This window comes from Odocoileus virginianus, chromosome 30 (assembly GCF_023699985.2).
Source record: "Odocoileus virginianus isolate 20LAN1187 ecotype Illinois chromosome 30, Ovbor_1.2, whole genome shotgun sequence".
NCBI lineage: Eukaryota > Metazoa > Chordata > Mammalia > Artiodactyla > Cervidae > Odocoileus > Odocoileus virginianus.
In genome coordinates, this window is record NC_069703.1 from 40,499,693 (window position 1) to 40,510,502 (window position 10,810).

General features: G+C 53.7%; 1 long non-coding RNA gene across 1 annotated transcript; it reads right to left on the bottom strand.

The window, feature by feature from the left end:
- Nucleotides 1–217: 217 nt before the first annotated feature.
- Nucleotides 218–10,553, bottom strand: LOC110130647 (uncharacterized). Its single transcript, XR_002311922.2, has 4 exons — nucleotides 10,368–10,553; nucleotides 4,534–4,614; nucleotides 2,816–2,985; nucleotides 218–763 (listed from the first exon to the last, which is right to left on the bottom strand). It is a non-coding gene; the product is annotated as an uncharacterized lncRNA (long non-coding RNA).
- Between the last annotated feature and the right edge of the window lie 257 nt (nucleotides 10,554–10,810).

Sequence of the window (10,810 nt, forward strand, 5' to 3'; positions counted from 1 at the left end):
AAATTAACCTATAGTGACAGGAAACAGATCAGTGACTGCCTGGGGAGATGGATGGGGCTTTCTGGGGAGACGACTAAGGAGCTGGGGGAAAATTTGGGGGAATGATGGATATTTTCATTATTTTGATTGCAGTGATGGTTTCATGAATGTATACGTATGTCAAAACTTATCAAAATTTCCCTTTAATTATGTCTTTAAATATATCACAGTTAATATGTTTAATTTATCATATGTCAATTATATTTCAATGAAGTTGTTAAAAATATCCACTGCAATTGATGAGCTTTGCACAGGAAAAGCATGCCTTCCAACCAGGGAAAGCCAGGCCTGAACCCTGAGGGTTTTGCACAGGAGACTGAGACAGCCAGCCAGGCAGATGGGAGGGAAGCAGGCAGTCCCACAGAGTCAGAGCGTTTCCAGGAGGGGGCATGGCTCCTCGTGTCATACACCTCCAGCAGAGAAGCAGTCACAAGCGTGACCTTGACAAATCAGGAAGCAGTAGATGAGGCGTGAAAGGTGCCAGGGCAGGAGGTCCACCTGCTCAAGGTGGAGGTGAGGGAGTAGGGGCCAGCAGAGAGCTGGTGGTGTGGCAGGGGCTGAGGTTAAGAGAGGTCTTCTCGTTTCTTCTTGATTTTCGTCTGCCCTGCCCTGCTTTGCTTTTCACATGGAAGTGAGAATTCGCTTCGCAAACCTGATGACAGCATGGAGCGAGTGAGACTGGAGACTCCAGGCAGGAGAGGATGGAGTCCAGGGGAGGCTCGACCTTTGACGAGGCAGAACATGACTTTGGGGGGGTTAGGAAGACGACAAGCAGGTGGATATGACTATCAAGGTCAGGGAAACCCGGTGCCAGCTAGTGTGCCCTTGTCCCTTGGAAGAACCTAGTGTAAATGGCTTGAGCCCTTGACAGCCTATGACCACTGGTGGTCCTAGACCCTAGAACCCTCCTCCTGCAACTGGGCTCTTCCATCTGCCTCATTGACTGTATTTCATTTTGGGTTATTTCAAAGTGCAAAGCTCAGCTCCATCAGTGGTTTCTAAAATATCCACCTACACCAAGCATTTCTGAATTTTTTAGCCTTATTGCAAATTTGTAGGCACAGAGTCACTGTCTCCCTGGCTGCTCTCCTCTAGTGCCCCACACCCCCTTCTCTAGAAGAAACAGGCCTCCCCATCTCTTGCAGACAGTTTTTATCCTCTCCTTCTAGAAAGTCTTGACACCAGCTGGCTCCATACCCTCAGGGTATTGTTGTCATCATGTAGATCTCTTTTTTCAGACTCTTTTGTACTCTTCCTAAGAAGCATTCTGATTAACAAAAATGTCTTTGTGCTTCATGGGTATTAGCATCCTTGTTTTACAGATGAAGAAACAGAAGCACAGAGAAGGTAAGCAACTTGTCAGGGGTCACATAGCCTGGGAGACATTCTGGCAGCAGTAGCTCCATCTAGGTTATGGCAGGTGGACTCTTGGTTTCTATCCAGAGAGCCCTGGTCTGATCCCACTGACCAGCTGTCATAGTGCCCACAACAAAGGCCATCTATGGGGTAAATGAACTGACACATCTCAGTTCATTTCAGTTCAGTCGCTCAGTCATGTCCAGCTCTCTGCGACCCCACAGACAGCAGCATGCCAGGCCTCCCTATCCATCACCAACTCCCAGAGTTTACTCAAACTCATGTCCATTGAGTCGATGATGCCATCCAACTATCTCATCCTCTGTTGTCACCTTCTCCTCCTGCCTTCAATCTTTCCCAGCATCAGGGTCTTTTCCAGTGAGTCAGTTCTTTGCATCAGGTGGCCAAAGTATTGAAGTTTCAGCTTCAGCATCAGTCTTTCCAATGTATATTCATGATTCATTTCCTCTAAGATAGACTGGTTGGATCTCCCTGCTGTCCAACGGGTTCTTAAGAGTCTTCTTCAACACCATAGTTCAAAAGCATCAGTTCTTCAGTGCTCAGCTTTTATAGTCCAACTCTCACATCCACACATGACCACTGGAAAAACCATAGCTTTGACTAGACAGACCTTTGCTGGCTAAGTAATGTCTCTGCTTTTTAATAGGCTGCCTAGGTTGATCATAACTTTTCTTCCAAGATGCATCTCAGGTGCTTGCAAAGCCCAGGCACATAGTAGGTGCTCAAGTAAATGCAGCCACTCTTGTTCTCACTGACAAGCTGACTGTACCTCTCCCATCCCAGGTCCTAGAATCTCTCCCAGCCCAGGTCCCACATCTGGACTCTCCTCCCCACAACCTTACTGTTATCTGATTCCTATTGCTTTCTTCTTTCCAAAACCAGATTAAAATTCATGTCCTGGGAGAAACCCTCCCTAGTTTCCCCTACTTAATAGCCTTCTTGGCAGTCTAGTGAAAGATTGGGTAATACAATTTGGGAATGAGACAAGTTAGACTCAATTCTGTTTTCTCCCCTCACCAGTCAGGAGGCCTTAGACTGGACCCTGAACTGAGCCTTCGTTTCCTCACCTGCACAGGGGGACAGTGCTCAAGACAAGATGAAAGAAACAGGTGAAGAGAGCTGGACAAATGTCAAACCACCCTAACATTGGGTGCTTTCTCTGGTGTAGGAAGGATCCACTTGCAGAAAGAGCCACACCCAGAAGGGGCGGGGCGCTGCAGTCTGACAGTGCCAAGTAGAGTGAGTCAGGCTCCTCCCACGCCCCCCTCCACCCCTGGGCTCTGGCTGCCTCCCCCTCCGGCCCTCTTCACACACTCCTGCTGCTCTGCGGTGCTCACCCCACACACGCTCCCTTCCCCCCACCCTGGGTGTGTGCAGACGCCCCCACAGCCTAGCTTACCCCTTCTGCTCATTCTCTCTGTCCCTGTCTCCCTGTCTTTCTCCTGGGACCTTGTCCCTGACTCCGAGATCGTCAGGCCCAGCAGTACACACTCCAAGGTTCACAGAGAGTTAGCAGCTTCTCTTCCACGAGTCGGGGCTTCCCAGGTGGTTCAGCTGTAAAGAATGTGCCTGCCAATGCAAGATACACAGATTCGATCCCTGAGTCGGGAAGATCCCCTGGAGGAGGAAATGGCTATCGACTCCAGTATTCTTGCCTGGAAAATCCCAAGAACAGAGGAGCCTGGAGGGCTACAGTCCATGGGGTCACAAAGAGTCAGACATGACTGAGCGTGCATGCAATACGGGCTCCCATCATAGATTGTTAATTTCCCCGGGGAGCGGACCATGTCTGCCTGATTAGCCTTGAATCCCAGGGCGCCGTGTCTTGTCTGGCCTGTGATTTCTATGGAATCTTCTATCCACTTAATAACATGCTGTCTGGGTCTCAGCCTCAGCATGTGACTCTGGCTCATCCCTACCCTCCCTGGAATGTCATTCCCTCAGCAGTTTAATGAAGGGGCTGGGGACAGTGGTCTCCAGGGTCCTTGTTTGCTTCTGCCCTTGACTTTGAAGGCAGTTTTTGGACATGTGGAGATCAACGCTGCTCATGGTCTAATGGTGTCAGCAGGACAGGCTGCAGGGACACCCCCTGCCCCCTGCGCCCCTCGTTATAAATAACTATCTCTCCAAGTGCTAGGGTCACCCTCCCCCGAGGGCAGCAGTAGGTGGCCAATTACTCTCGGTGGCTGGAGAACCAACACGGAGGGGATGTCAGATCTGAGTGGGTGCCCTGGCCCTGTAAATAACCCACTGGCCCAGCTATGAGACCAAAATGGAAGGTCAGTTGGGTCCCTGGTCTGGGCAGGGGCTGCAGTCACCCGGCAATCATCTGTGGGCCTGAGACTAATGGATGACTCTGAGATGTCAATTACCCCCGACCAGACTCAGAGCAGAGAGTCAACTGCAGGAGCCCTGGCCTATTCGTAGAGCTATGGGCAGAGGGCCCCCCTCAGCTCACTCACCTCCCAGCTCCAGGATGGGTCAGCGCAGGGCTGTCCTGGGAATACACTGAATTCCCAGCTCCCTGGTGAGCACTCTCCCAGGCCCTGAGTTAGTGGGTTCTGGAAGGAGCGGCCCCAGTAAGTCCATCCAGACCCCTGGCTCACAATCCCTTTGTATCATACAAGGTCTGGTGGGAGAAGAGGCAATGAGGGCTGTGGGAAAATCAGACTGGTGACTAGACCTGTGGTCTGAGCTCCCTCCATGTCACTTTCCTGCAAAATGGGAGGCCGGAGATGCCCACCTGGCAGATATAATAAGAGGGCTAAGTGACATAATGAGGTCAAATAGCAAAGCATTGCCTGGCACACATAGGGTGTGTCTGGATCGGCAGGATTCTGGTAGCATGTAGAAAGATCAGCTCATACTGGCTTAAGCAGACAGGGGGGTGGCTCTGACAGTGACACCATGACATCTACTAGAACCCAAGGACGGGGAGGCTGCACGACCTCGGAAGGAGACAGCTCCAAGGAGAGGCCAGCATCCTCTCTTGCTGCCTCTTCCAGACGGAAGCCGATCGCCTCAGCTCCCGAGGGCTAACACCTGCATTTGTGAGAATAGCCCAGATGGAGACAGATTCCCTTGGTCCCCACCCCAGATTTCTCAGAGAGAATCTACCTGGTCCACCTTGGATGGATTTTCTGCCTGTCTCTTCGGGTTTCACCAGGGGAGGCAGGTCAATCAGCACCTGTAAATAACCTGGAAAAAACTGTGTAGGTGAAGAGGGCTAGGCAGAGGGAGTCATCATGAGTTGGACAGATGCTCTCAGAGGATGAGGCTTGGGAGATACTGACTGTAACCTGGGGGGCCCTGCCCTTGAAGAATATACTCGGGATAGGGACACAGAGTTGAGTATACATGTGGCCAGCATGGGTCCAGGGAAGATGAGCACTTGGAGGGTTCAGTGGGGTGAGAACCAAGCTTTCGGTAAGCCTGCCTCCTCCGGCCCTGCTGCGTAGACACCTGTAGAGGCGGCAGCGCGAGCTTCACAGCATGGATGCGGCAGGATCCAGCCTGGACGCTAAGCCTCTCGGTGCAGACATGCCTTTGGGACAGTAGGGGTCAGGCCTCGAGGCAGCCAGCGGGAGCAGCTATTTCATGGCTCTGCCTCAGCTACAAGACCCCATCAACCCAGATCTCTTTATAGCTGCTCCAAAGAGCCAGCATATTTTCAGCTACAATCCTGAGCCCAGGAGGCAAGCAGGAAATGATTCATCCTCTCTCTCAGACATGAAGGCAGACCTGCATTATTAATATTTACCCAGGGGTTTCTCCAAGGGCCCCGAACAACAAACGAATCATTGGGAGAGAAGGGCATGGATCACCAGCATTGCTGAGGTCACTGGCTGCCTCCAAGTGGAGCAAAGGGACCCCTCAAGTGTCAGGGATGAGAGGGACCTTCTGGCTCTCTCTGCCTCCCCGGTTTATCAGAGGAGAAAACTGATGTCCCAAGAAGAAAGAGGCTGGACCAATGAAACCCAATAGGATGGTGGCATAGGAAAGAACAGAGCCTGGAAGCTCAGGGAATGGAAAGAGCATAGGCAGTGAGCCGCCCATCTGTAAAATGGGAATACAAGGGCTGGTCAGGTGGTGTGTGACCAAGACATGAAATGACCCCTCAGAGTGCCTGACAAGGAGCAGATCCTGCACCCATGGCACCCTGGTGAGGCTGCCCCTGCCATTCCCCGCCCCCCATGTCCCCGTGCGCTTTGCACTGCCCCTAGTGGCCCTGTTCGTGCCCTCTGACTCCGACCTGTTCCAAGCAACCCCATGGGGACAGGATCAGGGCAGACCCCTGCCCCAGCTGGGCAGTGTCTCTGCTATAAATGTGAGACTGAGGCTAAAAGGAGCTAGTTGGGTCTGCTGGTTGTTTGAGCTGATGATGGACAAAGTCCAAGTGTGCGGGACACAGAGAAGGGTGGAAGATGAAGTCCCATGGAGAGAGATGTCGAGAGCAAGGTGCGTTCTAGATGGTGCCCGTCCCTGGTCTGGGTCCAGGTACCTCAGTAGTTCTGGCTGCTTTGCCTTGAACACCTGAGAGACCCTTTCCCTGCAGCTGAGTGTATTCTGTTACTTGTACCCCAAAATAAGGAAGAACTGCTGGATGCTCAGGGGGAGTCCAGAGCCAGGCAGCCGGCTGATTTCAGGAAAGAGAGCCCCTTCACATCGGGGCGCGCTCTCTCTCCTAGTCCATCTCTTCCCCGTTTTGTTTTCTCCCTCCATGCCTCTCTCTGCCTTCTCTCCCGCACTCACCCCTTCATCTGATTATTCACTCATCCCACTGGCATAGTCTGTGGCCCACCTGTGCCTGTTCAGCCCCCAGGCTGGCCACAAAGGGGACACTGAGGGGGCTGAGGCCGTGCCCCTGCCCTTGGGGAAGCTCCTGGTCTGGCTGAGAAAACAGATGACTCCATCACAACCCAGAGTGATCAGTGCTGAGATGGGGGAGAGCCTGCATGGGACGGGGAGCCCCGGGGAAGGCCCTGATCCTGGCCCCAAGTCAGGGAGGACTTCTGGGAGGAAGTGGTGCCCATGCTGAGACCTAGAGAAGAAGCAAGGAGCCAGCGGGGGGATGGGGTTGGGAGTGGGGTAGATGGGGGAGAAGGTTATCTCTGGAGCCGCAACTTGGCACCTGCAGAGGTCTGGCAGAGAGGGAGAGCGGGGAGCCTTGCGAGTGGCAGGCGGGGCCCGGTGACTGGGGCTGGGGTGTGAGTGTGGGAAAGACTGCACAGGACTCCTCTGGGGTGAGATCGCAGAGGATGAGGCTGGGCTGTGCAGGCTGGGCTTCACCCTGAGGGTCCTGGGAGCCATGCAGGGATGGGGGAAGGGGTCAGGGAGGAAGTGACCCCTCTGTAGGCATCGGTGTTGGGGGACGGATTCCAAGAGGAGCCGGCTTGTCCAAGTCCTGGATGGGAAGAAGCTTCCTTCTCCCCCTCCTCCCCTTCCCGCCCTAGCTTTTCCCCTCCTCCCTCCTCCGATGCCCCTGCTTCTCTGTGTGTGTGTGCTCTCCAGTCCCCTTTCTATGCCCGCTTCTCGCATCTCTTTGCATTTCCTCCTTCCTCCGCCCCGCTTTCCCCATCCGCGCGCTCCATTCTCTCCAGACCCTCCCCACCTCCGGGCGCAGGGCTGCATCCCGGCTGAGCTGTCCTTGCGAGGAGCGGCAGCTCCACCTTCAGGTCAGAGCCGGGACCGCCGCGGGGTCCCCCACACCAGGAAGCCTCGGGTCCTTCTCTGCCTCCTGCAGAAGACACAGAGGTGCCCGCCCACCTGGCCCGCTCCCAGTGCCCCCTCTGCTGCCCGCAGCCTCGGGTCCGGCTACTCCGGGTCGACCCTGACATCAGTATCAGATGTCTGGATCGAGCCCAAGTCTCCCACATTGCAGGTAGATTCTTTACCACCTGAGCTACAGGGCTGGGGAGAAAGAAGAGCAAATGGACTCCAGAAGTGACCAAAGAATGGAGTTTGGAGTCTGCTTTCAGTGTCTGTGTTATTTTTCCTCTCCCTGTCCTCCACATTTTGCTTCCTCATGACTAAACCAAGCTTCCCCGGTGGCGCAATGGTAGAGAATCCACCTGCCAATACCGAAATGCAAGAGACGAGGGTTCAGTCCCTAGGTCAAGAAGATCCCCTGGAGGAGGGCGTGGCAACCCACTCCAGTATTCTTGCCTGGAGAATCCCATGGACAGAAGAGCCTGGCGGGCTACAGTCCATGAGATCGCAAAGAGTTGGACACCACTGAGAACACACACACACACACACACACACACACACACACACACACGACTAAACCAGGGAGAACAGCTCATGAGCAGAAGTGGGATCCATAGGACCAGGCCGGAGCAGTTGGTGGAAAGACCAAGCCAGTCTTTGAACCTCCATGCTGGTTTGGCCTCTGTGAGGATGAAGACAGAGCTGGTCTATAATGATGGGGAAGCAGGTGTGAGGATGCAGACAGGCTTCAAGAGGAAAATAACATGTGTGGCCCAGCTGCCGCATCCCTGCCCCCACCCCCACCTCACACTGCAGGTTTGGTCCCATCAATCGTCCCTATTCCTCAGACTCCCCAGGCTCCGCCAGGCCTGCTCCTGTGTGCATGCCGTCCCCCCTGACCAAGAATGCTGGTTAAAAGACCCTTCACCCTTCAAGCCACACGACTCCTCCTCTGTAAAGTCTCCATTCTCCACCACCCCATGTCCCTGCTCCCCACCCTACACACGCACACACACACGCACACTTATAAGACGCTCCCAAACCCAGACACTCCCTTTTAGAAACTCCTTCCCCCATCAGAGCAAACATCTTAAAATGCCCCCACATCCCCTACTAAATACAAATTATATGTAACTATGCAGAGGCTAAGTTGGAGGAAAAGGTGAGCAGTTGAAAATATTAGGTTTTGTAGACATTTGATTAAGTATTTATCAGTTTCAACTTTGCAGCCTTCCCTTTATGCTTTGAAGCCAAATAAATTGTTTTCCTGGGCCTTAAACGTTCTCACAGGCCCTTAAGAGCTCTTAGGCCCTGGCACTTTGCCCGGAACAGAGAGGCTTGTGGAGAAAATGCTCCCCTCTCCCCTCCCCTTCCCCCCGACTCCAGGCAGAACCTGCAGCTCCTTGGCCCCTCTGCAGAGTCACATTGCCAGTGAGAGGACGCTGGAATTATCATCTGTCTGGGATCCCACTGAGGCTGGATGTCACACCCCAGGGTCACACACAGAGAAAAATCAGTTATTGTTTGTTGCAAGAAAGGATAAAGAGAAGGAGGAAAGGAGAAAGAGAGAAGCTGGAGGAGGACGAAGAGACTAAGGAGGGAGGGGAGGATGGTGGTTTCAGCAAAGCCAACAGGAAGAAAGAGCAGGCAGGATAGTCTGTAGGTCGTGATGGGCTCTCTCTGGTCCCCTCTTCCCCTGGACATTTCCTAAGCTGCATCTCAGGGACTCTTCCACAGAGCACCAAGCTTTTTCTTCCCACAGAGATGTTACCAGAATGCAATGCTCCTGAGGCTCTATTGTGAGACAGGTGCAGGGTGAGCATCAGCCTATCACCCTCACTCTGGTCTCTACACATCACATCGCCAGCGGAGGCCTGCGGGTGGGGCTGGCACAGATGGGTCCTCTGATGCTCCTCTCCCAGCAACGGTGTCTTTCATCCTCTCTCCCAGCCGGTCGGGATGGTGTGGAGGAAAGAGTGTGGACAGCAGAGAAAGCTTTCTGGACGATCTCCACACCCTCTGCAGGGAGATGGACGTTCCAGCGGCAGCTTGGCTGGTTAGACTTGAATTTGGAAGCCCCACTGTCACATTACGGTCACGTAGGATCCCTGCTGACTCCCGGGGGAGTGACATTTCCCACCATCACATCCCCACCTGTGAGTGTCCACCAGACCCTTCTGGACCTGGACCCGCCCACCTCTCCCCAACCCCATTTCCCACCGTGCTCCTCATCACTTACTCCAGTCCAGACACAGCAGCTACTGGACACCCCTGGGACATTCCAAATACATGCCCACCACAGGGCCTTTGCACCGGCTGTCGAGGCTCTTTGCACAGATATTCCTGGGCTTCACTCTCTGACTTTGCCGTGTCTCTGATCAAGTGTCACCTCCTTGGAAAAGTCTCCCCTGACCTCCCCACCTGAAAGAGCACCCCCTTCCTTCCTCTGGGGGACCCACGGAAGGATCAGCTGAAAATTCCATGAAGGAGTACTGGCTCAGGGAAATCTCAAAGGTAAAAAAGAGATAGTGTGTGGGGGGCACCTACTGTAACCTGGGCTTTTGACCGGTCAGTCCTGACCTATTTGATCACAGAGGACCTTTAAGTGAGGAAGACGTCATTGTCCCCCTTCAATAGGTGAGAAAACAAGGCTCAGGGAGGTGACGCAACCTGCTGTGCGTAAGTGATGGAAAGCGAAAGCGAAGCTGCTCAGTCATGTCCAACTCTTTGCAACCCCGTGGACTGTAGCCTACACCAGGCTCCTCCATCCATGGAATTTTCCAGGCAAGAATACTGGAGTGGGTTTGCCATTTCCTTCTCCAGGGGATCTTCCCGATCCAGGGAACAAACCTGGATCTCCCGTGATGCAGGCAGACACTTTTACCATCTGAGCTACCAGTGACAAAGCCAGCCCCATATCTTTGTCTACTACCCTGGAGATGGAGGTCTGGGATCCTTAGCATTGGAGGCGGTAGCTGATGCCCCATCGTGGGTAAGACTGTCCCAAGAGTGTAGACAATGGTGAGAATGAGAACCAGTCTGTGAGGAACACTGGTCACAATGGGTTAGTTGGTCCAATGTGGGGTGAGATGGAGGAAAACTCAGCCAAGTGGACTGAGATGGGATCAGCCACAGAGGCAGCAGGAGAGGTGTGGAAAAGAGCGGGACGTGGAGAGAGACTGGTAGGAAGTCGGGAAGCGAGTGGTTGAGAGTGGCCGGCAGGGCCTCATGGTGGCACTGACCTCCCGACTTAGCAGTTGTGCCCTGGAAATATCCCATCCCATCCTTTGCAGGAACAAGGAGGAAGTTATGTGTTTAGAAGCAGCCCAGCATGACCATCACAGTCCCACCAGACACCTAAAAGAGGTTCCAGGAGGCCCCTGAGATGAACGTGGGAAGAAGGTGGCAGGAACCCCCTTTGCCCTGGGTACCAACTGCTGTCCTGCCCCCTAGGGGAGGTCTGAGAGGCATCCTGGAAAGGATTATGACCTCATTTCCCCTGGGAACCAGGGCTTGGGGACATGTGAGGGGATTAGTAGAGCAGGTGGGTCTGGCTTCTCAGGCTTGTTAGAGGGAGACCCTTCCCCTCCACCCCCAGAAGCCCTGCCCTGAGGCCAGGCTGTTTTCGTGATCTAATTAGCATCACTGAGAATTACACTCCACACTCTAGCACGCTCCAGCTCCC